The 27,515-nt window shown below is 35.0% G+C and overlaps 1 protein-coding gene across 3 annotated transcripts in view; it reads left to right on the forward strand.

The window, feature by feature from the left end:
• CSNK2A2IP (casein kinase 2 subunit alpha' interacting protein) overlaps nt 1-27,515 on the forward strand; it is a 158,504-nt gene that overhangs the window by 109,606 nt on the left and 21,383 nt on the right. Inside the window, exon 1 of one of the 3 annotated variants that reach the window (XM_060010491.1) lies at nt 12,417-12,744. The exons of the other annotated variants lie outside the window; for them this stretch is intronic. The gene's annotated coding sequence lies outside the window, so the exon portion shown is untranslated. Of the gene's footprint in view, nt 1-12,416; nt 12,745-27,515 lie in introns of those variants that run through there. 3 annotated transcript variants of the gene reach the window in all.

Here is a 27,515-nt window from a genome sequence, read left to right on the forward strand (position 1 = left end):
TAACCTTGTAGCCAGGGACTGGAACAACTAGTCTACTTTAGACGATCACAGACGTAAAACTTTTTCTTGGCAGACTCCCCACTTGTTTCAGGCACTTCATGGAGATACATCTCACTGTCTTTAACTAGTTGTGATGCTTTATTCAGTTCCAAAAATATGGTTGTTGGTTAATAAATGGTTAACTTAATACTATAGCCATTTATCTTATGCCTGGTTACCACTTATCAATAAGACTAAGCGGCTAATCTGCCTTGCCTCAACTGCCATTCTGCCCTTCCCACACCCAAGGCAGGCATTTCTAATAATCCCCTATCAATTAGCCTAAATAAAGCATCATGATCTTTCCAAATGCAGCATTTAAGGCAGCCATGACTAAAGGGTCAGAGTTTTCATGTGATATGTAATCTTTATAATCTGCACAAAAGTTAAAGCTCTGGGCATTTCCTCAGACATTTGAAATGAGATTTATATAAGTTATGTGTTCACTGACTACAGTATATATAATAATAAGCTAGTTTTTTTTCATTATTTATTATAAAATGAATGGGAATACACATTCATAAAATTGTACAGCAAAAATGTTTAATCAGGACCCACTTATGCGGGTTACATAAGATAATTTAGAGGGAGAGTGAAATGCAGAATTGTGGAAAAGCAAGAGCAATATTTAAATTATATTGTTATATTTAAGTTATATGCTATGCTCTTGGGAATATTTCTTTCTGTATTTGAGCACATGTCTTTGTATATATGTTTCTTTTCTCTGCATGGTTCTCTATGGGTTAATTTTTGAAATATTTATAAGGATCTTTATGTCCGTCTATTTGTATCTGTATCTTTGGCCTTCTGGGTCCTGCAATGGGCAGAGCACTCATTTCTCTCTTTATCTTTCTATATATTCATCTATTTGACATTCTTTCATTCCCCTTTTTTCATTATCATTTTTCTTTCTTCCTGTATATCGTTTTTTGTCTAATTGAAAAATATTTTAATTTCTGTTCTTAAACCTGAGCAAGGAAGGATATTTTGGTTAGTTATCTTTCTCTTAAAAACAAACAAATGAGCAACAAACACCAGCCATTTCTCTACTCCTCTCCTACAAGACAATGTCAATTTAGTGACCCTTTTCTTTTGTGGCTTTAGTGAGATTTTTCTCACCGAGAGAGAGAAAATAAAGATTCTCTCACATCTGTGACCTAGAAACAGTTCTACAAAAACAAAACCAAACAAGCCAAAACAAAAGCACAAATATAGCCTTGGAATTAACATTTAAAAATATTAGCTTAACTTCTATGTCAGAAAGAACAAAGTATATATCTTTCCAGAAAAAGCAATTGTTAATCTGATGTAGGTGAATTTTAGATTAAATTTTTATTTATATATCTAAGAAACAACGAATATTTGGTCCATTGTTCCTCCCTTATTTTCATCTTCTGTTACTGAATGAATGGAGGCACGAAAGTTACCCTATAGGCTAACAGCCCCTGGAGAGTCTTCCATGTCACACATCTGAAAAGTTAGCATTTCTGACCTATGTTCCTTTCAAAGTACAGGCTTTGACAAACAACTTTTATTAGGCATATTTTCCACAAATAACATTTATAATGACTTGTATCCATTTGAAAGTACATTTAAAAACAAAAACAAAACAATAAATAAAAAACCAATACAACTGAAGTTCCATTTATCTTTGAACCGCTAGGACAGAAATGCAAATTTTAGGGTTTAGTTTTAAATAGTAGAAGTGGATGATTGTTTAGGCAGTAAACACCATGAGAGCAGGGGATTGTGTCTGCCTGGTTTACTGCTTATTTTCTGATATGTAGCCCTTATTGTCTTGAACTCAATTGAGCAGGTGGTCAATAATTATTTGTTGAACAAATTCAAACATTTGAAAAGCAATTTTCTCATTGATCTTCAAGATATCAACCATAGAAGAATCTTGAAATGGAATAATTACCTCAAGTCTAATACTTGTGGTTCAAAATAATTGTGGGTAGTATTTAGTTTTCTATTTGGGGACCTTATATATTTTATTACAAAAATGATAATGGATAAGAGGAGGCACATGTAACTATCCGTAACCTCACCTTTTCTCACAGAATAGTCTCATCGTTAATTTGAAAAATTCTCAAATATATTTATTTTCATTCTCCTAACAGGAAAACAAAGTGCTTTAACAAATTTCAAGATACCCTGGTGAACAATGGTTCTTTAGCTCACCTCCATACGTTTCTCTTTTACAGAGACAAATTCTATTGCTTTTAAAAACATTTACTTTTTTCTTATAGTATTTTCATTTTATGATCATATTTTCTCTCTTGATTTCTTTTACACTAGAAATAAGAATGAGATTTCACACTAATGTTTATTGTTTTACTTTTCTGAAAAAAAAAGAATATTAAATGAGAGAATATTTAATTTGAGGTAATCCACTTAACTTCTCATCCTTCCAACATGTGAAGAGGTTTGATGAGTATCTGTGATATTCTCTAGCATTGGGTACATGAGGTGTACAACTCACAGTGCTCCAGTTTTTAGGGTTTTCTTGTTGTGTATGTCTAGATTTCTGGATTCCTGTCCCAAGCTGAGTAATCCTAAGAAAACTGTTGATATATCAGTTGATAGATGAACACCTTTATTCATGTATGTTTTTCATTCTTTGTCCCTAGGTAGTAGATATTGTAATATTCACAGAAAGCATAAACATGATTTATGTTTTTACAGGCAAAATATAGAAAGCATTTCTCTACATTGAGGATCAAGAGGAACAGAGATTGATGGGTACCCTTTTGTCTCCTCCCTGTTGTTTTGGCCTCTTTCTTACAAGTTGTAGTAACATTACAAGACATCAGAAGTTTCCTTTGCCTCACTGCACAGACTTGGGAGGCTATGTGGCAGATCAGGGGACTGTGTTCAGCAGCAAGGAGGAGATGAAAAGGACGCCAGCAGCAGAACAGTTTCTTATAGCAGAGGAGAATCCCGTTTTATAGATAAGAACCTGAGGCACCTATGATATGAAGAAAATCTGACCAGGTCTCCATGTACTTTTTTTTGTGCCTGGCACTCTTTGTTTTCTCTCCCCCAAATATGGTATGCTTTTCATGCCACCCTTTGAAAGAGGAAAATGTTTACATTTTTTCCCCCCAGAATGTAGAAGGATACTGTCACATTTAACTTCTCACTGGGATATTTCTCTCAAGTGAGTTTTAACCTTACCAGCATTTTGGTGAAGCTGTAATCGAGATTGTTTTTAATTTTTCTGTCCTTTTCTCCCCCTCCTTATTCCTGTCCCTTGCTCTTTCTCCTGGAAAACTTTAAACTGCTCTTATTATTGTCTGACTGGTCATGGTGCTATACTTGTGGATTTTGATGGATAACCAGTACTGGAAATACTGTCTTGTCTTGGGAAATCATAGTGTGTAAGGGATGTATGAGCTGGTATAGTAAAAATGTATTATTATTCTAGAGTATTTATGTTGTCTCAGTTTTGCATTCTTGAAGCTAGGACTAAAATAATTTTACATGTCCATCTGACCCCATATACTCTGGACGTGTCAAATGAGAAAAATTTTCGTTAGAATAATCCATCTTTGAGGTGACGGCACAGCTGTGTCAGCTGTAGCTGCTGAAAGAGGAGCCAGGAAGTTACCAGGCAGTGAGAGAGCCCTCTCACCAGAACTGAGAAGAAAAAAACATGGAGGCAGAAAGCTCTTTTTACAAATTTTGGCTTTAGTTTTTCAATAGGAAATAAAGAAGAGGTAACAGGAACTGCATTGGACTTGTAGATCAATTGGAGGGAATTGTCATCATGAAAATAAATATTGAGTCTTTCAATCTGTGAACATGAAATATGTCTCTATTTATTTTGATCTTTAACTTTCCTATTAATGTTTTGTACTTCTCAGTGTACAATTCTTAACCATTTCCTGTCAAGTTGATTTCTACACATTTTATTCTTTTTGATACTATTGCTAATGAAATTGTTTCTTATTTTCATTTTCCGATTGTTCATTGCTGGAATATAGAAATAGAATTGGTTTTATAATGATCTTGCATCCTATGTTCTTTCTAAACTTGTCTGTTAGTTCTAATAGTTTATTGTGGATTTCTTGGGATTTTCTGTATAAAGAATTATGTGCCTGGTGAACAGAGACTGTTTTCCTTCTTCCCTTGCAATCTGGATTTCTTCGTTCATTTACAACGTTGGCTTGGGCCTCCAGATAATGTTGAAGATTTATTGTTGTCTATTCTTATTTCTCTGTCACAATAAAGAATCAAATTAATTCTGGAAGGTATTTCATATTCTCAAAATTTGAGGTTGGGTTCGGACTCAAAATTCAGTTGGGTAATCACACCACTTACGATCCATATATACATACCATAAATTCTCATTTCCCCGTGGAACATCCCGTGAACTTTTGAAGGGTTCTGTTTGTCATAGTCACCTCTGGTTTTTATTTCCCACCTCCACTAAATGCTTGTTCTTTGCTATTATCTTGGAAATTTTACTTTATGGCTTATATTCTACCTATCCACTGTTCCTTTGACCAAATCACTACAAAAATGAATCTTGGCATGTACTAGAACTTTATGCATTATATAGAACTTGTATTTCTTTTCAGGGAAAGGGATTATACACATAGTTCTCCAGAAAAAAACAAACAAACTTAAAATTACATGCTAGAATCTTTGTTGTTAACATCATTTTGGCTCCTTGATATAGGTGACTTCTCACTGGCTTTATTAATATATACAGGCCTGGCTACTCTTACCATCTTGATGGGCCTTCTCTCCCCATTTCAACTCTGCTATATTCGTCTAACTCTTCCTTCAAAGTCTTACTCCTCTGTTATGCAGAGAATTTCAGCCCTTACTTGTCCTTACTTCCAAACTTAGTTCCAGGCCTAACTTTTCCTATTGAATGAACTTAACATTGTTTAATTGAATGAATGTCTGTTTGCTGAGTTCATAATCCTTGAAAAAGATTATGCTCTGGAATATTTTTCTCTGTGTTAAATTGTCATCGCATTAATTGGACTACACGTTCATGTGGCGCATACCATAGAAATAACCCTGATGAGCTTTTTGTACACTGTTGATGAGCCTGAGTCACATCTGTTGTAAAATGGAGGTGACTTCACTGTCTAGTATAATAAGAATTGTACTAAATTAATATTTTACTTCTCCTCAAGGGATCTGAGGGCAACTCAAAAGGGAAGTTATACTTGGGGGAGGCAGTTTTTAAAAAGTACTAAAAATTATAATGTTAACTGGTGACACGTGCTTTAGAGAATAAAAATATAACAGTGCATCACAACATCAGTGGGAGAACTTCCATCATTTCCTTAATGTCATTTTCCAAAAGTATGCAAAGTTCTGTCATTGGCTTCTTCGTGGACAGATCACTACAGATATTAAGTGTTGATATCTATATTTTAATGCTTATCAATGAAAGAAGGTAAATTCAGGAACATATAATTATTGGAACATAGCTTCTCTGATTTAATGTATGAAAAAGTAATATTTAGTGTTTATTAGTTATGCCTTTAATGAATTATTTACTTCCAACCACAACCTTTAACAAAACATTTTTCTGCATGTGAAAATCCTGTAACATAAACTTAGGGAAGTATAGTGATGTAATATTTTAAAGAAAAGATTATATAAGAAATTGAAAAATGTTTCCAGCTTAAGGAATGACCCTAAAGAGGTAGACAATGCAGATTTGGGAGTGTCAAATTTGTGTTGTATTTTTAATTTTCTCTTAGAATAAATCCAAAGATACAAAAAGAAACTTCTTATGAAAATTTATATACACAGAGGCACATCACTAATGTTTCATTTCAGAGAAGCTACTCTAGTTAGTTCCAAAATGATTCTCCTAAATAGTTTTACATATCATGTAATTAATTAAGAAAATTATATACCATACAATCATATTCAGAAAATTCACATTTTCTGGAGATTAAAACATACATGATAGAGTTGATTTACATTTGAGAATACTTATAAATGCTGTTTAAATCAGATGTAATTAGCTCTCCATGACATTTAGTATTCTGAATAATCCAGTCTTCTTTCTCTTTTTTGCATCAAGATGGACTAAAAGCAAAGTAAGATACCATCTTCTTTCCTTCCAAATGTTAAGACTGCCAAACTGAAAATAAGTAATAAAAATAAATAGTTGTAGTTAAAACGTTATACTTTAATTCTTTAAATTCTAATTTTAGATATTTATATCACCCATATTATATCCTAAATATAAATTGAGATTAATTTTATCCAGTCAACTGTTTTCTTATTCATTCTATAATAATATACAAACTTGACTGTAGAAAATATCTTTTCTCTACAATAATGCTACCTGTGTTAAGTGGTCTAAATCAGGGGTCCCTAACCCCCGGGGACCCCTGACTTAGACCACTAACCCCCTGTTAGGAACTGGGCCGCACAGCAGGAGGTGAGCGGTGAGCAAACCGGCGAAGCTTCATCTTCCCCATCGCTCACATTACTGCCTGAACCATCCCCCCCCCCCCGCCCCCATCCGTGGAAAAACTGTCTTCCACGAAACCGGTCCCTGGTGCCAAAAAGGTTGGGGACCGCTGTTCTAAGTGACCAAACATAATTAAAGTCATTTTATTGCTACAAAATGTCACTAATACTAGTACCAGTAGTGGTACTACTAGTGGGAGTAGTGGTAGTAGTAATGTAATGAACATTTGTATAACACTTTTAGTTTTACAACATATTGACATATTCCTTATCTAATTTAATATTCAAAACATTATTATCTGTATTTTACAGATGCCTGTTTGGAGACAGAATTTGCTTTTCCACCAAGATTAATTGGTAGAAAGAACTCCAAGCTAAGCTCCTGTCCTCCAGACTTGCATTCCTTTTGTTATGCTACATGTTGTTATAGGGTGGTAGCAAGATTTAAGAACCTTGATTTTACCCAATGAAGAAGCTGAAATCTTGTGAAGTTAAGCAATGCATTCACTGAGCATTCATTTATTCTGTATACAGGCTATGTGGGAAATTTGCTAGTTGTTGTAAAGGAACCAAGAATATATGAACCGAAGTTTTGTAATAAATGTTCTAAATATTTTCGCATAACAGACACCTACTTTTAAGTGAAAATTGTCTTTTCCTCAAGAAAAAAGAATAAAAGAAAACAACACAAAGGAATTTCTAAAATGTTTCTTGAAATTTATGCAAAACTTTGAAAACCAGGAATATTTGAAAACTTTCTTATGCTGTTTTGAATTAAGATCACTGTATATTTGTTAGACATTATAAATGTAGTAAAAGTTACCCTAGTGGCCAGAGTTAAAAGAACTTTTTAAGTGTCTATATCAAGTGTCTAAGCATTGATCCTAGGAAGGCTGAATACTCTATAGCTTTCCTACTTAACATGTGATCCAGGGACCAACAGCATCAACAGCAACTGAGAGCTAGAAAAACACGCAGATGCTGTGGTCCTGCTCCAGACTTACCGAATCAGAATCTGTGTTGGGACAAGATCACAAAGTCATTCCTATGCTTCATTTTTCAGTGAAGGATAGAGGGACTCCTAACTGCTCAGCGCTGCACCTTCTAACTAGTATTAACTATTCCCATGAGAAGTTTGAGAAGATATTATATCTACAGAGCAAGGAAAAGCTGCCATATATATGTATATACTCATATATATGTATTTGTCTCTCATATAACGAGACAATGCTCCCAAAAATTATAATGGCAATTCCTGAAATTATTGGAAGACTAAAACCCTGCTAAGGTTTTCTGTGTTGCCAAAGAAATCTCAAGTCCAATGGATGATAGCCTCAGAAGTTCAATCCCTAAGGCAAATTCTGTCACCAACTCCACTTACAAGGAAAAGCGCTCTTGGAATTCTTGTGTCCCATCTCAGATGTAGTCTTAGAGGAATCAGGGCCCATGGAAGTTAATGAGTAGGGGGTTTCACATGAGAAATCAGAATTCCAAGCACATTCTACTTTTTGCCTACAGTATCCATTCCATCCTCCTTCCCACTTCCTAAATGAATACTGTTGAATATTCCCAATATCATTGAAATATCCATCCCTCCTCTGTCCAGCCGAGTGCTGCAATTGATTTTATCCTCAGCATCAGGGGCTGGAAGTTAAATAGATAATCCTGTTTTGGTAATCCCAGCTCTCCGGACAAAAATTTATATGTAGGAGTGGGCAAGCAATCTAACTCTGGCCAGTAGGATGAGTAAAGTTCATTGGTGGGCGTCTGGGAAGAATTTAATGATTTTTAAGAAAGAGACACAAGAGGAAAATAGTCTCTTAACTGTCTCTGAATGTTTCCAAGTGTGTCTGGATGAGATGCTAAAAATATATAACATAAAATCATCTGACTACCAAACTGAGGGTAAACCAATACTGGGAGGAAGGCAAAGCCAAATCAGAGGTTTACGTAGAAGTGGATTCAGAGGTTACACCTTCACTTGGAATCCACTACCCTCTGTATTTAATGCTATACAAAACATTTCCTCATTGTTAACCAGGCAAGTAGGGTTTTCCATTACTTGCAATCCTTAAAAATATCCTAACTGAACATTCTCAAGGCACATACAGTATTATATAGACAGTCCAAATTTCATCATCACATGGTAGGGATTTGTAGTAACTTAATGTGGATATTCTCTTCACCAAATGGCTAAATGAGAAAACCTGGTTCTTATACATTGTAGGTCCAAATCAGCAGAACATCTTGAAACTTATATACATAACTTATATACTTAGTGTGCAATTATGTATATATCAGGAAAAGTGTGAAAGAGAGAAAAAATAAATGGAGAAGTGAATATAAGACAAGAGAAAGGAAGGAAATACAAAAGAAAAGAAGTCAGTCATATTTACTGCAAAATATTCCTTAAAATCTTAATTACTTTATCCAAATTAGCAAGGTAGAACATATTATATTTAAACCTTGTAAACACTTTATTTAATATGCATTACCAGATGCCAGATATTTTGTGAATTTTAAGCAGTAACATTTGTTGTTGTTTTCTTTTTTTTTTGAATTTTATTTTATTTATTTTTTTATACAGCAGGTTCTTATTAGTCATCAATTTTAGCCACATCAGTGTATACATGTCAATCCCAATTGCCCAATTCAGCACACCACTACCACCACCCTGCCGCTTAAGTGGTAACATTTGAAAGAATTAAAGGGTAACCAGGTTTTCTGCACTGAAACACTGGATTAAATTTAAAACGTCAAGAGCATTAAGGGAGATTCCCAAATAGAGAAGTCTAGTGATATACTACCCAGATAATTTTAGGATTTAGTGAAGCTGATACGAATTGAAAAAGGGTATAAATGAGCTTTTTTTCTTAAAAAACATCTTTGATCCTAAAAGGCATGTCTGGCCACAGTTCATAGTCAAACTGATGGTTGAGTTATATCATGCTAACAGGATGGCTTTCTCATTAAACATAATCCTTTCATGAAATTTAAACAAAATCTAAATTTAATTATAAAATACAAAAGTGTACAAACTTTTAAAAGAAAAGAAATACTACATAAGTTCATAATTAAACTAATTAAAACAACATTGGGTGTTTGAAGCTGATGAGCTAGTTCTCCTGAAAATGCTATCTGATTATTCAGGAAGAATGAAAATCCTCATATGGTCCTGATAGCACATGGAATTTTGTTGGGTCAATTAGCTTTCTGGATAGTTACCAATTGCATTACAACAAGAAAAAGAAAAGCAACTAGAATTCGTGGTATACTATTGTTATACTGCAAAACTTAATTTCATAAAATGGTCAGTACTTAAAATTTTGGGACAAATCTGTTTGTATGTGTGTTTATACAAATCTGTTTGTATGTGTGTTTATGTGTGTGTGTGTTTACAGCATTTTTAACAGAAAAGTGCGAGTAACACTGTCTTCCAGTCAAAATTCTTAGTGTTCATGATCAGGAAAAATTTACCTTGGGTTGGAATGAAGTCCCATATGCTTGAAAGTAAAATTTGAACTGGTCTTTATTTATTTAAAATCTATTTCTTAATTCAATAAATGTACTATTAATTAGAGCAAAAAATGATCAGTGCCGTTTCATTATCAGGCCATAACTCTTCTCTTTCAAAATTTTAAGTAAATGCCAAGTTTAGTTTTTTCACACTCATTTAATTTTCCATTTTTCCATTTGGTGTCTAAGTAATATAATGCTAATGCTATCTAACTCTTCCAAGATCACAGCCTACTTTGAGGAAAACTAAGAATTTATCTTGTTGGAGGGCCATTAACAGAGAACAAATTCAAATCTCATTAAATGTCCTGCTCAATTAGTGGCATATGTTTCAGAATTCATGGCACACTGCCCTCAGTTAAATGGAAGCTAGTATATTTCAAGTCTGACTGGACTTTAGCAGGAGCTAGAAAATTGTGCAATGCCTTCATGATTATGGGCCAAAAAGGGACTCTTTAATTATAAAATCATAATATTATTACAAAACTTTTCTTAAACACCTTCAATCTGATCTCATATTGTATACATGTATATATTACATTAGAAAAAAGTGTAAGTTAACAATTTTTTTAAACATATTTATTGGAGTATAATTGCATTACAATGTTGTGTTAGTTTCTACTATATAACAAAGTGAATCAGCTATATGTATACATATATACCCATATCCCCCCCTCTTGCATCTCCCTCACACCCTCCCTATCCCACCCCTCTAGGTGGTCACGAAGCACGGAGCTGATCTCCCCGTGCTATGCAGCTGCTTCCCACTAGCTATCTTTTTACATTTGGTAGTGTATATATATCGATACTCTCTCTCTTCATCCCAACTTACTATTCACCCTCCCCGTATCCTCAAGTCCATACTCTACATCTGCATCTTTATTCCTGTCCTGCCCCTAGTTTCATCAGAACCATTTTTTTTTTTTTAGATTCCATATATATGTGCTAGCATACGGTATTTGTTTTTCTCTTTCTAACTTACTTCACTCTGTATGACAGACTCCAGGTCCATCCACCTCACTACAAATAACTCAATTTCATTTCTTTTTATGGCTGAGTAATATTCCATTGTATATATGTGCCACATGCCACATCTTCTTTATCCATTCATCTGTTGATGGACACCTAGGTTGTTTCCATGTTCTGGTTAATGTAAATAGTGCTGCAATGAACACTGTGGTATATGCCTCTTTTTGAATTATGGTTTTCTCAGGGTATATGCCCAGTAGTGGGATTGCTGGGTCATATGGTAGTTCTATTTTTAGTTTTTTAAGGAACCTCCATACTGTTCTCCATAGTGGCTGTATCAATTTACATTCCCACCAACAGTGCAAGAGGGTTCCCTTTTCTCCACACCCTCTCTAGCATTTATTGTTTGTAGATTTTTTGATGGTGGCCATCCTGAGTGGTCTGAGGTGATACCTCATTGTAGTTTTGATTTGCATTTCTCTAATGATTAGTGATGTTGAGCATCCTTCCATGTGTTGTCTTGCTAGTTGTCTTGCTAGTTGATTGGCATGGGGCGTCTAGCACTGGAGCTTGCTGGCCGTTGGGTGGAGCTGGGTCTTAGGGTTGAGACAGAGATCTCTGGGAGAGCTCTCGCCGATTGATATTATATGTGCCCGGGAGGTCTCTGGTGGTTCAATGTCCTGAACTCGGCTCTCCCGCCTCAGAGGCTCAGGCCTGACACGAGGCTGGAGCACAAAGACCCTGTCAGCCACACGGCTTAGAAGAAAAGGGAGAAAAAAAGAAAAAAATATATTAAAATAATAATAATTAAAAAAAAAGAAGAGAGCAACCAAACCAATAAACAAATCCACCAATGATAACAAGCACTAAAAACTAAATTAAACATAAAAATTAGAAACAAATCAGTCACAGGCAGCAAACCCCAAGTCTACAGTTGCTCCCAAAGTCTACCACCTCAATTTTGAGATGATTCATTGTCTATTCAGGTATTCCACAGATGCAGAGTACATCAAGTTGATTGTGGAGATTTAATCTGCTGCTCCTGAGGCTGCTGGGAGAAATTTCCCTTTCTCTTCTTTGTTCACACAGCTCCTGCGGTTCAGCTTTGGTTTTGGCCCCGCCTCTGCTTGTAGGTTGCCCTCAGGCATCTGTTCCCACCCAGACAGGACAGGGTTAAAGCAGCAGCTAATTAGGGGGCTCTGGCTCACTGGGGGGGGGGGGGGGGGAGGGGGAGGGGTATGGTTGTTATAATTGGAATGCTGGGCAAGCCTGCTGAGTCAGAGGCCTACGTGATGTTGCAACAGCCTGGGGCACACCGTGTGTTCTCCTGGGGAACTTGTCCCTGGATCACGGGACCCTGGCAGTGGCAGCTGCACAGGCTTCCAGGGGGGTGTGGATAGTGACCTGTGCTTGCACACAGGCTTCTTGGTGGCTGCAACAGCAGCATTAGCATTTCATGCCCGTCTCTGGTGTCCTAGCTGATAGCCTCGGCTCGCGCCAGTCTCTGGAGCTCCTTTAAGCAGTGCTTTTAATCCTCTCTCCTCTCCACCAGGAAACAAAGAGGGAAGAAAAAGTCTCTTGCCTCTTTGGCAGGTCCAGACATTTTCCCGGACTCCCTCCCGGCTAGCTGTGGCGCACTAGCCCCCTTCAGGCTGTGTTCACGCCGCCAACCCCAGTCCTCTCCCTGGGATCCCACGCAAGCCCAAGCCTCAGCTCCCAGCCCCCGCCCGTCCCAGCGGGTGAGCAGACAAGCCTCTCGGGCTGGTGAGTGCTGCTCTGCACCGATCCTTTGTGCGGGAATCTCTCCGCTTTGCCCTCCGCAACCCTGTTGCTGCGCTCTCCGTGGCTCCGAAGCTTCCCCCCTCCGTCACCCGCAGTCTCCGCCCGCGAAGGGGCTTCTAGTATGTGGAAACCTTTCCTCCTTCACAGCTCCTTCCCACTGGTGCAGGTCCCATTCCTATTCTTTGTCTCTGTTTTTTTCTTTTTTCTTTTGCCCTACCCAGGTACGTGGGGAGTTTCTTGCCTTCTGGGAGGTCTGAGGTCTTCTGCCAGCGTTCAGTAGGTGTTCTGTAGGAGTTGTTCCACAGGTAGATGTATTTTTGAAGTACTTGTGGGGAGGAAGGTGATACTCACGTCTGCCATCTTGAAAGTCCCCCAAGTTAACAATTTTTGGTAAGGCAAAATAATTTCCCAACATCAGAAATACTAAAATGTTTTAAGAATCCTGGCATAAAAATAAAATCAAGTTCAATTACTGTTATCAAGGACTGCTTTATTATACATCTATCTCAGATTAGTCTTAAAAATGGGCTACCACTCACTATTACTTCTTTAACAACATCAATTTCACTAACGTTTAACACTGAATCCTTACTATTTTCTTTTTTTTAATTTTATTTATTTTTTATTGGAGTATAGCTGCTTTACAATATTGTGTTAGTTTATACTGTACAGCAAAATGAATCAGCTATACATATACATATATCCCCTCTTTTTTTTGGATTTCCTTCTCATTTAGGTCACCACAGAGCATTGAGTATAGTTCCCTGTGCTATACAGTAGGTTCCCATTAGTTATCTATTTTATACATAGTATCAATAGTGTATATATGTCAATTCCAGTCTCCTAGTTCATCCCATCCCCCCTCCCCCTTGGTATCCATAAGTTTGTTCACTACGTCTGTGTTTCTATTTCTGCTTTGTAAATAATATCTTCTATACCTATTTTTCAGTTTCCACATATACGTGTTAATATATCATATTTGTTTTTCTCTTTCTGACTTATTTCACTCTGTATGACAGTCTCTAGGTCCATCCATGTCTCTACAAATGGGTACATATATACAATGGAATATTAGCCATAAAAAGGAACAAAATTGTATCCTTAGTATTTTCTATGTCCTGAGATAAATATGTTTTTCCATTTCACTTATCCTCCGAACAAAACTGAGTTTCCTATTAACCCTTCCTAGATTACAAAGGTAATATCTGGAAAAAAATTTACAAAGGCTAAGAAAATTGTTCAAAACACTCAATAAATGGCAGAGACTATTTCAAACCCAGATGTGACTAATTTCCTAATCCATGTTCTTATTGATTCTGGCTTAGTATTTTACTCTCTACTTCACAGCTAGATGTTTGCAACAACTTTCTTAAATAAATTCTACTGAAAATCTACAAACTGCTATCAGATTATCCCAAAAGTGTGTTTGTTGTCAGCTTCTCTGGAATTTTTTACCAGGTCCCCACTGGCTACTGGATTACATAAAATGATCGTCTGTACATTCACATTCCTCTCTCTATTGTCCCCACACTTCCATCTCACCACTCCCACAGCCTCATCTCTTCTTCAACCTGCCTCAACTACTTCAAATTCCCTGAACATGGTCATGATTTTCTCTCTTCTCTTATTCTCTCTCCAGCATTCTGACTTTTGAAATCGGGTGTGTTAAAGGCCTTTCCCAAATATGGCATCTTTCCCATGAAATCTTTTCTAACATCTTTCTACCCTCTATCTTTCAACCTCCCCCAATTTCTGAAACCTTACATGTCCCACGTTTCTTTGCCATTCACTGCCTTGTTGATAGCAGTATTACCGCATATGTGTTATTCGAATAATGTGACGTCTTGCCCATACATTGAATACAGACACGTCAGAACTGTGCCCCTATGTTTTGTTGACTGGAAAAAGAAAAAAGCACAACGTGAGAGTTGTAGGTTAAGTTTTACTTGGGGCAAAATGAGGACTATAGCCTGGGAGGTAGCATCTCAGATAGCTCTGAGGAACTGCTCTGAAGAGCTGGGGGTAGGAGGAGAGGAGTCAGTATACTGTGATTTTGGTGAAGGGGGAGATGTGCAGTCAAGCACACATGTTGGCAGAGGCTTGCTGCCAGTAACGAGGAGGTTGCTGCTAGTCATAGGAACAGATGTCTCCATTAATGATTTTAGTGCTTTCCTAGATATGAGAAGATGCAAGAAATTGGGCTCATAAAACCTTCCCCTGAAAATATCTAACTATCTGAAGGCCTGTTCTGCCAGGTTTTCCCAGAGCACAGAGTGTCTCATTCCTGATCTCCACCCTGAACTACTTTCAGGTGTTGTAGGTCAGCAATTGCAGTAACTAGTGACTCAATCCTTGTAGAGACAGATGGCAAGTGACAATTTTTATTTGGCAGTTTCTAGGCTAATTTCTTTCTTATAGAACTTACTTTGAGGTCTGTATTTATAAAGAAATGCAGAGTCTAATAGAATGAAAAAAGATAATTTGATAAGACACATTCCTCTGTGATAGTTATTACATTTTTTGTAGGTTTGTTTGATTTTAGTTTAGTTACTTTGAAAAATCAGGGAAAAGTTGGCACTACCAGTTTGCCTAGGGACTAGGATTCAGTGCTTTAAAAAATTTGTTTTGAGGGAGATGCCCAGCTTCTAGTTTAGACTTGAGTAGTTACATTAACTAAGGGGACCTTATGATTTATTTTTTAAACTGGGACAGCTTTAAGAGGTAACAGGGTATAATTCAACCAGGACAGTCTTGGGAAATTCTGGTTCCATTAACTAGCTGGATGATCGTAGGCACGTTTTTTTTGTTTTTTGTTTTTTTTTACATCTTTATCAGAGTATAATTGCTTTACAATGGTGTGTTAGTTTCTGCTTTATAACAAAGTAAATCAGTTATACATATACATATGTTCCCATATCTCTACCCTCTTCGTAGGCAAGTTGTTTAATCTCTTCGGGACTCAGTTTCCTCATCCATAGATGATAACTTTGAATTAAATGTTTGAGATTTCTTGTGGCTCTAAAATTTCTGAAATTACAATGGTATTGCAAATTTGTTATAGTCCCTTGGTAATACTTTGTATTTTTCATTTTGGATTCTGAATTCAGGGATATGTGAATGCAGGAAATGGTAGTAGCAAAGAACTCTTTCAAAAAATGATAAACTTAGAAAACTCTTAGTTGGAGTTAAGGATTAACTTTTTAGACTAACTGGGAAAGAGTTCAGTAGCAATTAAAATTGACTAGTTGGTAACACACAATAGCCTATTAGAGATGAATACAGATAGTGAATGTAATACAGATATTGAATATAATCTTCAGGTTTTAAAAAGGAGTTGTGTGGGAGAAGCTTTGGAAATGTCTAGAAGAATTCTGGTAGATAAGAAATGAAAACTGCTCCAGAGAATATGCTTATGCAAGTGGGTATGAGAAAAGTTTATATGACTGTTTGGGGAAGGGTAAATTGTATTAAATGTTTTAGATCTTTCTGGATAATGAGTTCTAAGGCTGGTAAAAATATATATTTTTAAATATGTTTCATCCAAATTAAATATTAGTGTTAACTTAATTTTTATTTTGTTTTCATGTAGAAACACAAGTTTGTCGTTTCCTCCCCCTTCCCCTGCCTCTCACGCCCTGCCGCTTAAAGTGGCTTTAGAGGTGTGTGGTCTGTTTTCATACTGTATACTTTAATGTCTAGTAGCTGCCTACGTTTCCGAAGTCACCTAGAGATTACCTCAGCATCTTCATGTAGCATTTTTATGCAGTCATCCTGTTACCTCATCCCAAATGCCAGGAAATAGCCTGACCAGATGCAGATAAAAATATTACACTCTGTTTTAATGCCATTATTTGAATTTCAAAAAAGAGGAAATGATCCTTAATTGTAGATTCAATTGTTATTTGCAGGTGCAAAAGGGAACTTTGGCTGTCTCATTTAATAACCTGTTCCAAGAGTTCAAAGGTGAATTAAAAGGATAGTGAAATTTAATAAATGCCTGATTTAACTAGGTGTTGCCTAGACAAGTTTATGAGTCCTTCAGGGAAGGAACAGTACATTATACAGCAAAAAGAACTTCTATTAGCTAATCACACAACATCAGAAAGATATAAACCTGTTTTTCTTTTTTAAGACATCATGCTTAATTTTTTATCTCTTGCCAAGAAAATGATTACAGTTTGTTGTTATTCATGGTCTAGGTTTGGAAGACATAAGTGTGTCTGAAACTTGCCTACTCCACATTTCTACTCAAATAATTCAGCTTCTGCAGAGAGGGATATTTTATTACTGTGGGAAGAAAAATAAACATAGGGATTAAATGGAATATGTTTCTTGGTTTCCTACATTAACTGATTTTGAGGTTATTTCTTCCTTCAGCTGTTGTATGAACAATAAAGCAATAAAGAAGTGCATTTCCATGATCGATTATATGCTGGGATATAACCAGTAGAGTTTTTTTTTTTTTTTTTTTTATCAGACTCTTCAGTTTCAATAGCCTGATATTTTGCTGAACATTCCTATACACTTAAAATATCTGACATGTATTGGAATATAATCTTTTACATGGAGAACACAATTTTTCTCTTTAGTTAAATAGGATTTCCTTAAACTTATTGTGAAATTATCTTGCTGCATCTAGATACAATAGTTCTGATTTCAATGTAAGGTCCTCCTTTTTCATTCATTGTGAACTGATTCTCCATACGTGGACTTTATATTTTTATCCAAATGCATGCTTCAAGTACAACAATCAGAATGAAATACCAGTGTGTGGCTATGTTTTTACAGGAGTTTTCTACATCCAAAGTTTAGCTTCTTGTTATCATCTTTATAAAATTTAGTAGAAATCTCAGTAAAACAAAACAAACAAACAAAAAGACTGTCTTAAAACAGAAACATGGCTTAGGCAAGTTAAAAAAAAGAGTAATTTGTGAGATTTTTAAATAATTACATAATTCTTGGGAAAATCTGAAAATTAAATAGCTAGGCAGTAAAGTCAACAACAGATTGGGAAGGCCAAGATCCACATATCTCTTGTATACATGCCATGCTAGGTTAGGATATACGTGTCTCCTATATATAGGATACATATATGTGCGTGCACACACACACACACACACACACACACACACACACACACATACACATCAATTAGGTCCTGTTAATTTCTATTTGGTCTCTGAAATCTTTACTGAGTATTCACATATATATCTCAATACTTCATTCCTTATAATTACATAACTAAGGGAAACCATTATAGGTTCCCATAGACATGAACATCCAAATACAAATTGACTGTAAAGAGTTATGAGAGGTATTTACATAATTTGAGTTTCTACTGTATAATGGGTAATTATTTTATAATAATAAAAATAACAATTTATTGATTATATATGCTTTATTAGGCATCATACCAAGTACTTTAACTACATTTCACATTTATTCTTCATAGCAAAGATATGAGATATGCACTGCTATTGTCTTTATTTTACAGACGAAGAAACAGGTTTACAGAATTTAAATAATTTGTCTAAGATCATAGGGCTAGAAAACAGAAGAGTTGGGGCTGTACTATTGGTTTACCTAAACTAAATTTTTTTAACATACCGTATTAAAAGTATAAAAAATTTTAACCGTCTTGCATAATTTTCTTCCTGATCGTAATGGGTTCTTTTAGAGTCCTATTATGTTTCTTAATACAAAGAAACCTGGGTACAATCAATGATCATATATTATGATTAATTAATTAGAAAATAGAGATATTTTCAGTGTAATTTTTCACAATATAAATAAACTATATTCTAGTTTAATTGCTTTCATAACTGACCTTTCAATTGGTTTAAAAAATAGAAATAATATATGTTTGCTTCTTAACAATAAAACTAAAGTACAAATTCCACACTCAGGTATATCCAGCTGAAGTTGTGAAAATAATATAGAAAAATGATTTTTCAAACTTAATGATTTTAATGCTTTTTATTTCTTACACATGTTCAATACTCTGTCTAGTTATATGAGTTAAAAAATATTCTACCCAGTACATGAGGGTTTGTAAACATATTGTTTATATTAAATGTCTGGTGTTTGGCACTGCTGTTCAATACAAACATCTGGATTTTACCTCAAATACTTAAAATTGTTGACATAGCAATCTTTGATAGTTTTGTAAGTGAGGTGCATATAAAAACAATGAGCTTGATATAAACTAGCAGAAGGGTTTAGGAATAGGAGTTAGGAAAAATGAGTGCAAGTTGAGAAAAGAGGTGCATAGATTTGGGTCAGAGAGAAAAGGTCAGAAAGATGAAGAGAAACGTCTTGGAAGGTATGTAGGGGATGACTGAAAACAGATGCTGGCAGCGGTCAGCCAAGAGGAGATGATGATTCTGAAAGTTATTTATCCTTTAAAGATAGAAAACCAGAAATGGCCTTCTGTATCCAAAGGGAAAGACTGAGAAGAATATTTATTATCCACCTTTGAAGAGAAAAATCATGAAGTCAAACCCATCATGTCCATACCACAGGGCTGGATCATTGTTCTTGCAAAAATGGAGTTAATATGAATATCTACTGAAAAGGGTTGTTGTAGAGCATTTAAAAAATTAATACATAAGCAAAGACTAAGGATGTAAATGCTGTCAATTATTATTATAATTATAATTATTTCAATATTACTTCATTTGCCATTCCCCAGTTTTCTATGACTAGAAATATTTGGGAAGTAGAGGCATAGGAAAAAAGTAAAGGGGTAATGGAATCATCCTGATTTGTGATATCAAAGGTCTAAATAGAGTTTTCATTTTTTGTTTATACTTTCAGTGTAATGTTTTAGGAAAAAAATATAACAAAATTCCTATTGTAGTATCAGATAATGTTTTCAAGAGAAAATATTGAAGAATTGTTTCTTATAGGAAGATTTTTAAGTTTATACATTTAAAATGACAATATTAACTAGGTAAATAAGATAACCAAAAATTGATTTATCTTTGTTTATAATTTGTTTTTCTCAAGATTATTTGAAGGAATTTCAGGAAAAACACTGGAGGGCAGATAAATATCTTTTAATTATAAAATCAAGGGCATAGAAGATTTAGATTTATCTTTTAAATGGAAAACCTTTTAAAAAATGATATAAACTAGTGAAAAAATTTAGGTGAAGACATTAATAGTAGTTTATTTCAAGAAGGCCTGTAAGTTTATTTTCCAAATGAGCAAAAGGTTATGCAGTACTTAAATGTAGTAAATTACAGGGTACTAAAATGTTACCTGTCATTATGACAATATTTTAGTTTGTTATCATGGTGAGAAAATTAATTTGCATTTGGAAAAGAAAACTAATATTGCTAGCTACTTGCCAAATATGATATTTTAAAATATCCTATTTCATTCTTATCTTAAAATGGTAAACATTATGCAATTTTCAAATACACAAAGATATAGAAATGTTATGTATATGTGTTAACTATTTTAATGCATTTGGAACAAAATCTGCATTACTGAAATCTAATCATTTTATATTCAGACTGCAAGTGGTGTTCGGTCAAGTGAAAAACATGAATCAAGCAGTATGAAGGCAATGTGTAACCTACCAAATTATCCATTTGAGGCTATATTCTTGATTTCGTATAAGCAAAATTTCTTGAAATAGACATGAAATATAATCAACAGATCTCTTAATGTGTCATGGTTTTCCATAAGGTTCTTCCCTTTGTTTGCACAGCTGCTTTCTAGAGACCTGTATATCACATTTCCCTTACATTATTGTCAATGCTGTTTTAAACCTAGTGACCATTTCCAGGAAGAAAGTTGCTTGCACATATGCTTGATCTTATGAAAACTTAATCCACTGTTTCATAACCATTGAAAACCTCAATTTTTGTGCAGTCAAGATGTTTGGATTGTTCAATATATTGTTAAACTGTGATTTCATTAAAAAGGGAGAAATATTTATGAAAATTTAAGCTGGAGAATATAGTATAGCATGTTCCAAAATGTATTGCATTCAGTCATTAGAAATATTATGTTATTGGGCAATTGATTTATAGATTGATTTATTGGCTTTGAAGAAATATAGCTCAATCTTGAAATAATATTTGGCTCTAAAATAAAACTGATAGATAGGCCAATAGTGATGTGAACTTGATGCTGAATTACATTATTGAGTTTTGAGCACATACACTTCTTTTTTTAAAATTGAAGCATGGCTAATTTACAATGTGGTGTCAGTTTCAGGTGTACAGCAAAGTGATTCAGTTATATATGTGTGTGTATATATATATATATATATATATATATATATATATATATATATATATATATATATATATATATGTATTCTTTTTCAGATTCTTCTCCGTTATAGATAATTACAAGATATTGAATATAGTTCCCTATGCTGTAGAGCAGGTCCTTATTTACCTATTTCATATATAGCAGAGTGTATATGTTAATCCCAAACTCCTAATTTATCTCCCCCCAGCCCCTGGCTATCCCCTTTGGTAAGCATAAATTCGTTTTCTATGTCTGTGAGTTGTAAATAATTCATTTATATAATGTTTTTAGATTCCACATATAAGTGATATCATATGCATTTGTTTTTTTCCGTCTGACTTATTTCACTTAATATGATAATCTCTAGGTCCACCCATGTTGCTGCAAATGGCATTATTTCATTCTTTTTTTATGGATGAGTAATAATCCATTGTTTATATATACCACACCTTCTTTATCCATTCATCTGTTGATGGACACTTAGGTTGCTTCCATGTCTTGGCTATTGTAAATAGTGCTGCTATGGACACTGGGCTGCATGTATCTTTTCTCTGGATATATGCCCAGGAGTGGAATGGCAAGATCATGTGGTAACTCTGTTTTGAGTTCATTTTTGTATATGGTGTTAAAGAATGTTCTAATTTAATTCTTTTACATGTAGCCATCCAGTTTTCCTAGCATCACTTATTGAAGAGACTGTCTTTTCTCCATTGTATATTTTTGCCACCTTTGTCATAGATTAATTGACCATAAGTGTGTGGGTTTATTTCTGGGCTTTCTATCCTGTTCCATTGATCTATATGTCTGCTTTTGTGCCAGTACCATACTGTTTTGATTACTGTAGCTTTCTAGTATTGTCTTAAGTCAGGGAGCATGATTCTTCCAGCTCCATTCTTCTTTCTCAAGATTGCTTTTGCTATTTGTGGTCTTTTGTGTTTCCATACAAATTAAAAAATTTTTTGTTCCAGTTCACTGAAAAATGCTATTGTTAATTTGATAGGGATTTCATTGAATTTGTAGATTGCCTTGGGTAGTATAGTCATTTTAACAATATTGATTCTTCCAGCCCAAGAATGTGGTATATCTTTCCATCTGTTTGTGTTGTCTTTATCTGCTGACAGCTTCATTTTTGCAAGGGTCCATTACCTGCAACATTGGACACCTCCTCTTTCAGTGTCCAGTGTTACTGCTACAGTGAATTTCTCACTGTCTGTCAATGTTTTAGGTTCTTTCATACTTTTGTGCCTTTCAATAGGATGACATTCCCCTGATTCTTCAATGGTAAAATGATCCTTCAAAAACCCAGTTCATATGTCACTTCCTCTTTGAAGCTCTTATACTCAATAACAAATATGAACACACTTACTGAAGCATGGATAAATAAAATGATTAAGGACTTAACACATAGAGAAATATAGGTAGCCAAAATTCAGTTGATATTCAAGATATGAATATTAAAACAAGTAGTCATGAGGTGGAGACCAGCAAAAAGATAAATATTTAAAATATTCTATAGCCAGAGTTTGCAAGGTAGCTAAATGTCACTTGTCTCTTACTGATGGGAATGTAATTTTTTTTTTAAATGAATTTGCTGGAGGGAAAATTAGCAATCTATTTAAAAAAATCTTAAAATATAAAATTTATCCTATGATTCTAATTCTAGAAAGTAATCTAAAAGAAGCAGAGATGTACAAAAATATTGGCTAAGATAAAGATCTTCAAAACCTTACTTTTAAATAATGGTATTTGGAAAAAGAATGATGGACTACAGACACCGATTAAAATTTTATTTGAAAAGAATATGTTGTAACATGAAAATATCCATGTTACTACATGAAACAAAAAAGAGAATTATGAGTATCTTATATTTGTATAAAAATGCAGATACATAGAAACACTAGAAAGATATCCATACACAGTAACTCAGATGGGATTATGGGTGGTTTTTATTTTCTTGATCATAGTTTTTTATTTTTTTCTAAGTTTTCTACAACAAATATATATTACATTTATCATCAGAATGTTTAAATGATTAATCATCCAGGTGTTTTAGTTAGTCCTATCTTTGCTAGGACAAAAACAAATAAAATTTTATTTTGAGGAGTTACATTACCATAGAGATATATTAGAAGTTATTTTCTTGACTTAAATGACCCAAAATATTACATAATTCATTTGCTTTCTAAAAATTAAATTTCAGACATACAGAAGAAAAATGATATTTGAAATAATCTCCATACCTGAAATATTGTCTGGGGTCAATTTACATATTTTCTGCATTTTCAGTATTTGCTAGTGTCTCTGGAAAGTACGTGGTGAAGGAGATTGGGAGATTGTTGGGATTGGATAGGAAGGTTATTAGTTGGGTAGGATAGCACTGTCTTCTTTGTTTTGTATTTTTTAAATGTAGAGCAGTTCTGTCATAACATTGCTTATTTATGTATGTATTTATTTATTTATTTATTTATTTATTTTTGGCTGCATTGGGTCTTCGTTGCTGTGCGCGGGCTTTCTCTAGTTGCAGCAAGTGGGGGATACTCTTCATTGTGGTGTGTGGGCTTCTCATTGCAGTTGCTTCTTTTGTTGCGGAGAATGGGCTGTAAGCGCGCGGGCTTTAGTAGTTGTGGCTTGCGGGCTCCGTAGTCATGGCTCGCAGGCTCTAGAGCGCAGGCTCAGTAGTTGTGGCGCATCGGCTTAGTTGCTCCGTGGCATGTGGGATCTTCCCAGACCAGGGCTCGAACCCATGTCCTCTGCCTTGGCAGGTGGATTGTTAACTACTGCACCACTAAAGAAGCCCAGCACTGTCTTCTTAAGCATCACAGAACTTGGACATTTTTTCATATTTGTAATCTTGAGATCCTCAAGAAACCCTGGATTCCTACACAAAACAGAACAAAGAGGTTTTGTTTGAAGATACTCTTACAACAGGTTATCTATATCTGTACATCTTTGTCTATATCTAAGCCAATTAATGTTTATTTTAGGTAATCCATAGATCCTAGTTGACCTTTTGCTGCCCTATTAAGAGTCAAAACTGGAAGACAAATCTCGTGGTTTCTCCCAAAGTATATAGAGGATCCCTTCTGTTTATGACATTAGGCCAAGATGTGTACTGCTATAGCACAGATTTGCAGGATGGCCTACTGTTTTTGTGTAACATTATTAAGGTTCTCTATTCCCCAGACTCCCATCATACAAAGATACATTAAACTCCAGCTTTTGCCAATCTGAGGTGTTCTTCTATGCACAGGGAACCTGCAGTGTATACATAAATTTAGAAGTTTTCAGCAGACTTGGGATTTTGCCTGGCAAACCGAAAGATGTGAAATATTTTCTGATGTATGAAGTACCACTCACTACTTTATAGGTCAGGGGGAATTGAGCTGGATGTATGACTATAAGTGATTTGTTTATGATTTTGACAAAAGTATATGTAATTTTGTTTATGCATGTTTCTTTAACAGTGGCTTCTCTGCTCCTTTGACTGGCGGGAAGTGTTCAGACATTGACAAAACAATATATTTCCTAAAAGTCCCCCCACAAAAGAATTTTCTTTTGGACTTAACCTCTTCCTTCCTTCCTTCATCATTTTTAGTATATGTAATAGATCAGATAAAAAGGAAGTATTTTCTTCTTTTTTTTTGAGAACTTCTTTTTCTTAACCTGAATTATTATTCTCCTTCAAAAAATGGACATTGAAAGTTTTCCACTGCCCAGCTAATCCTCCTGTCTCTGGTATATGACGTGCCATCACTTTTCCCCTGTAGTTCTTCTTTTTCTCCTATCTACCAATATAGCTGAGTGTTTCTCTATTTTAACAACATCAACCAGACTTCCCTTAAAGATAACCTTTTCCAACTGTACTTAACTCTTCACAGTCGAGTTCCTTAAAGTCAATCTGACTGTAATGGCTCCACTTCACACACATTACTCTTTGGAAATGTGCTCTCAAACAAGTGATTTGTGAACTCAAGGATTTGTTTTCAGTCACCACTCCTGAAATCCTTTTATAATTTGATTCTATTTAATGCCATTTATTTAAGTGGCAAAAATTATTTCTTGGACTTTTAAAAAATTTCCCTTCACATTTATTTCTCTCATCACTACTGTACGGTATCCTTTGTGGGTCCTCCACTTCTTCTCCTCTTCCTCAGCTTCCTCCCTCTTCCTTCCAAATGTAAGTCCCTCAGAGGTTCTTATATATTAAGCTCTGCCATCTTTCCTTTTTCTTCTTTTTTGCCACTTTCTGTTTCAATTCCTAACATCATCTTTATTCTTCAATTTCCAGAACATTTTCTTCATTTTGCTGTGTGTTGTCTGATTTGTTTTAAATCCATACCTGGCTTACTCCCTCTTCTTTAAGTTTAGACTGCATATGCCCTAATAATCTCTATATTTTTGCACCTATCATAATTGGCTTTAAAGTGTTTCATGGAATTAAATTCCCTTTTCTTTCTTCTGCGCTTTTAATATTTCAGGAAAACTATGTTTTGTGTGTGTCCCCAAAGTGCCTTTCTGAATGGACTCAACAGGGATATTTTCTAAAAGTGGATGAAAACATGAACACTGTGGGTGGGAAGGGATGAATCCTAGCAAACTGTCTTGATTCACACCGTGCCAAGGAGCCACCACTCTTTGCCGCTACTCCTTAGTCTCTCTCATTTTTGGATTTGGTTTAGATTCGTTGCACCCTACGCACTTGTCATGGGGGAAGAGGGTAGGTATGACATTATTATTCTGTTAAGATATGGAAAGTGGATGTTTTAACATTGTTTCTGAGGAAATTTTTCTGAAATTAAAACCAAAAAATAAAATACAGAAGCCTGAAAATTAATGGATTTTTACAGAGCATATTATTCTGTGGCCTTGTTGAACATATCCAATGTATCTAGTGTGGCCAAACTAGGCTGACTTAGCTCTTTACTCACCAAACCCATGGTTCTTGAATTTGTCTGAGAGATGAAGACAGAGAGGATAGACAGTGTCGAGTCCAGCTGCGTGGCAGTGATATTTGGCTTCTGGATGGATTCCTGCAGAGCTCATGGGTAGACTCCACTAACGGGTCCCTATGTTTGGGAGACAACTTGATTGAAGGTGAAAAATGGCAGAATTTGCTCACAGTTTTTATGGAATAGAGAACTGTAGAAACAGTAGCCATTATATTTAGGTATATTTCTTTTTCTGTGCATTAGAACATAGTCTTCTCTGGATTGCTTTTCTTCACAGGGAATGAAAGCAGCATATAGTCTACAAGATTGCCTGGCGTGAGAGTAGCTCTGTTTCTAATAATCATTGAAACAGCCAGATTTTTAGTTTTCATGAAACTTCTCTTAGTAAGAGGCAATTTTACAATCAAAAATATGTAGATTAGTGAGCATGAATGATAAAAAGAGTTCAGAGAAGGTAGCCTTGAAGTATAAATCTGAGAGATACTCTCTTGGGTATATATATGGAAGAAGATGAAAGCTGAAATGTCTGAGTTCAACAAGGTAGAAATGTCAGGTACTCATGTCAGGCTAGAGATAAACCTCGGATTACAGAGGTTTCTTCTGAAGTCTTCTGTACATCTAAGCCAGAGCCGCTTATGCAGTTGGTTCCCAAAAGAGGATTATCCTCTTTGAGTGATCAGTCCTCACTCTGAGTTTGGTGCATTCAGATTTCCAAGAAATTCTCTAAATTCAAATCTCTTGAATTGTAAAAATCTTAATATAGTCCTGAGAGTTTGGCAGGCAGGAGTCAATTTGGCTTAAACAAATCAAACAATTGAGCAGATTAAAAAACAATGCTAGGTTACTTCAGCCCAAAATAAAAACAGATTTATATATTACGTGTTCTGAGTATTAACTCAAGTAGAAATTGTTAGAAAATTAATCTATACATACAACAAGAATACTGAATATTTTAAATCCTAAACCAATCTTCACCAGTTTTTAAGGCATTGATGCATTATTTATGTTTTTATTGCATGGGTTTCCTGGTGCATGCATTTATTTCTCTTTTGATGGTTTATTGAGAACACAAAGCATTTGTCTCATTGTACTCTTTTTGTTTTAGAAGGGCTTACATTTGAAAGAGGTTGGCTTGTGGGTCTATTTTTGTTTTATATCAGTTCTTTTTTCTATCATTTTGTGAACGTCTTGTTCCCAAACACTCATCTGCAGATAAGATTCCTGAGACTGGTAGTAGTAGTATACTGATAAATGGATTTACTGCAATTTGTTAATCCATTCACTTGCCGATGACCATTGGGTTATTTCCAGTTTGGACTATTAAACTAATGCTTCAGTGAGCATATTTCTATAAGCCTTCTTATATAGGGTATGATTCCTTTTCTCTCAGGTAAATACTAGGAGTAGACTGGATTATATGATACATGCATACTTCGCTTTTGAAAAAATGGTCAACTGTTTCCAAACTTCTTGTGTTATTATATATTTCAACCAGCAGTGTATGAGAGTTCCATTTTCTCTACATCCTTGTCAATG

This window comes from Delphinus delphis, chromosome 4, assembly GCF_949987515.2.
Source record: "Delphinus delphis chromosome 4, mDelDel1.2, whole genome shotgun sequence".
In the NCBI taxonomy this organism is placed as follows: Eukaryota; Metazoa; Chordata; class Mammalia; order Artiodactyla; family Delphinidae; genus Delphinus; species Delphinus delphis.